General features: G+C 45.4%; 1 protein-coding gene across 1 annotated transcript in view; it reads left to right on the top strand.

Annotated features, from left to right (window-relative positions):
- The window catches only part of LOC106817698 (metastasis-associated protein MTA3-like), a gene marked incomplete in the record, with an annotated part of 14,246 nt that overhangs the window by 6,521 nt on the left and 3,982 nt on the right, over window positions 1-3,743 (top strand).

Here is a 3,743-nt window from a genome sequence, read left to right as displayed (position 1 = left end):
TTTATTAATTAATTAATTAGTTAATTAATTAATTGGATTCGGATCACCACCAATATGTAATCAATTCTAGGTTACCCCATTTCTGACCTATCCTGAAAATTTTATTAATTTAATTAATTGGATCCGGATCACCACCAAAATCTCATCAATTCCAAGTTAGCCCATTTCTGACCTATCCTGAAAATTTTATTAATTTAATTAATTGGATCCGGATCACCACCAAAATCTCATCAATTCTAAGTTAGGCGATTTCTGTCCTATCCTGAAAATTTTATGACAATCCGTCCATAACTTTTCCAGTTAGGCTGTACACAAACCCACAAACACACGCCGGTGAAAACATAACCTCCTGCCAACCCCTTGGCGGAGGTAACAATAGTAGTTCATAATTGTTATTATTGTGTTTTAAAGATTGCAACGACACGCCACGTTCTCATTGAATTGAATGTAATAATAATAATAATAATAAATGCTTTTACACATTAGGAAACATAATAATAATAATAATAATATAAAACAATCTACCTGAGCACATGCAATGTGAACAGCCGTTGAAATCTTTTGAACATTTAGTAAACACATTCATAATAATATCAATACCGATAATAATAATAATAATAATAATAATACAACTTGGCCAAGTCAGAAAGACTGCATCACTCTATTATTCTCATTTCACCGAAACGCAGGCATCGGTGGAAAAGCATCCAGGCACGGTCGGTTTTAACGCGAGCATGCTCTTGTGTTTTGCAGGTGAGGGTGACGGTCGCATTGTTCCCGAGCTGGAGACGGTGGTGTGGCGTCCAGAGAACGTGCTCACAGACGTACAGATCGACCAGTTCATGGTGATCGCGCGGTGAGTAGCGCCATCTGCAGGGCATTGTAGTCATCATGTGTACATAGGTGTGTGTGTGTGCGTGCGTGAGTGTGCGTGCATGTGCGTGCGTGTGCGTGAGCGTGCGTGCATGTGTGTGTATGTGTGTATACATGTGTGTGTGCGCGTGTACATGTGCACATGTGTGTGTGTGTGTACGTGCGTGCGTGTGTGTGTGTGTGTGTGTGTGTGTGTGTGTGTGTGTGTGTGTGTGTGTGTGTGTGTGTGTGTGTGTATATATACATGTGTGCATGCGTGTGTATGTATACATGTGTGTGTGTGCGCGTGTACATGAGCACATACGTATACATGTGTGTGTGTGTGTGTTTTACAGGTCGGTAGGAACGTTTGCGCGAGCGCTGGATTGCTCTAGCACCGTGAAACAACCCAGCCTGCACATGTATACGTGTGTGTGTGTGTGTTTTACAGGTCGGTAGGAACGTTTGCGCGAGCGCTGGCCTACACAACCAGCGGTATTCTAGCTATCCACTAACGGACGCCTTCACCTTTGCCTAACGCACAGGTGTATTCTACCTATCCACTAAAACGACGCGTCACCTTTGCCTAACGACCCCACGTGCCGAAATCTAGCTACACTCTAACGACCCTCACTATGCCTAACGACAGGTGTATTCTAGCTATCACTAACGACGAGGCTCACCCTTTGCCCTAGTACGCAGGTGGTATCTAACTATACCTGACGACCTCACCTTGGCCATAATGACAGGTGTCAATCAGCTATCACTAGACGATTGTTCACCTTTGCCCTACACGACTGCTGTATTTCTAGCTTATACCCTGACGACGCTCACCATCTGTGCCTAAACGACAGTGTAATCTAGCTATCATAAGGACCTCACCTTTGCACCCTAACGACAGGTGTAATCTAGCCTATCACTAGTTCAGCGAGCCCTCACCTTTGCGTCCTAGACCGACAGGTGTATTCTAGCTATCACTAACGACGCCTCAACCTTTGCCTAACGACAGCGTGTATTCTAGCTATCTACTAACGATGCTCACCTTTTGCCTACACGACAGCGTCGTATTCTAGCTAACCTGACACCCTCACCTTTGCCTAACGAACAGGTCGTATTCTAGCTATCACTAACGACGCTCACCTTTGCCTAACGACACGGTATATCTCTAGCCTCATCCGACTACGACCCTCACCTTTGACTAACGACAGGTGTATTCTACGCTATCACTAACCGACCGCTCACTTTAGCCCTAACGCAACGTTAATTCTAGCCTATCACTAGGACGATGCTCACCTTTCCTAACGACAGTGTATTCTAATATAGCCTTGGACACCCTCACCTTCGCCTAACGACAGCGTGTTATTCAGCTATACCTGACGACCCTTCACCTTTGGGGCCTAACGGACAGGTGTAATCCAGCTATCAACTGACGACCCTTCACCTTGTGCCTTAACGGACAGAGTGTATTCTAGCCTATCACTGCGTACGCCCCTCACCTTTGGGGGCGCCTAACGACAGGGTGTATAAATCTAAGCTATCCTAAACACCGCTGCGACTTTGGCCTTAACGACTAGGTGGTAAATCTACTATCAGCTAACGACCCGTCAACCTCTTGCCTAATGATCAGGTGTATTCAGCTATAACCTGCACCACCCTCACCTTATGCCTAACAACAGGTGGTATTCTAGCTCTATCCACTAACGACTCACCGATACCCTAACGACAGGTGTAGTTCTACCGCTCTCACTAACGACCCTCACCTCTTGGCCTACATGACAGGTGTATTCTAGCTATACCTGACCACCCTCACCTTATGGCCTAAGACAGGTGTATTCTAGCTTATCACTAAACGACCCTCACTTTGCCTAACGACAGTTTGTAATCCTTACGCTTATCACTGACACGGCTTCACTTTGTCTAATGACTAGTGTAATCTAGCTATACCTGACACCGCTCACCTTTGCCCCCTAACGACTGCAGGGTGTATTCTTAGCTATCCACTGACACCTCACCTGTTGCCTAACGACAGGATGTAATCTAGCTCATCACTGACGACCCTACACCTTTGCGCTAATACAGGTTGAAATCTAGCCTATCACTGATGACTCCTCACCCTTTACCTAACGACAGGCGTTATCTAGCTATACCCCCTGAAACCCCCTCACCTTTGCCTAACGACAGGTGATTCTACTATCACTGACACGCTCACCTTTGCCTATATTACATCGTGTAATTAGCTATCGACTAACGACGCTCACCTTTTGCCTAATGACAGGGTGTTCATTCTAAGCTAATACCCGATTCACCCTCACCTTACCTAACGACAGGGTAATTCAGCTATCACTAACGCTACGCTCACTTTCCTAATACAGCGTTGTATTCTACTTATCACTAACGACCTCACCTTTTTCCTTAACGACAGTGTATTCTAGCTATCACTACGACGCTCACTTTGGCTCTAACGTACAAGTGTAATTCTAGCATCACTGACGACGTCACCCTTTTGCTAACGACGAGCGTGTAATCTAGCTATCACTGACGACCGCCTCACCTTTGTCCTGAAATGACAGTGTAATCTAGCTATACTGACCCCCCTCACTTTGCCTCAACCTCAGGTGTAATCTAGCTTCGACTAACGACGCTCACCTTTAGCCTAACGTCAGGTGATTCTATGCTCATCACTGACGACCTACCTTTGCTTATCGACAGTTGTATTCTAGCTATCACTGACGACCCTCACCATCTGGCCTAACACATGGCTTTCTAGCTATACCTGACGACCTTCTCACCCTTTGGGCTAACGACACGGTGTTAAATTAAGCTATCACTAACGACCTCACCTTGCCTAACGACAGGCTGTAATCTAGCTTTTATTTACCTGACTGATCTAT

Source organism: Priapulus caudatus, unplaced genomic scaffold (genome assembly GCF_000485595.1).
Source record: "Priapulus caudatus unplaced genomic scaffold, Priapulus_caudatus-5.0.1 Scaffold1832, whole genome shotgun sequence".
In the NCBI taxonomy this organism is placed as follows: domain Eukaryota; kingdom Metazoa; phylum Priapulida; class Priapulimorpha; order Priapulimorphida; family Priapulidae; genus Priapulus; species Priapulus caudatus.
This window is presented reverse-complemented; position numbering and strand designations above follow the sequence as displayed.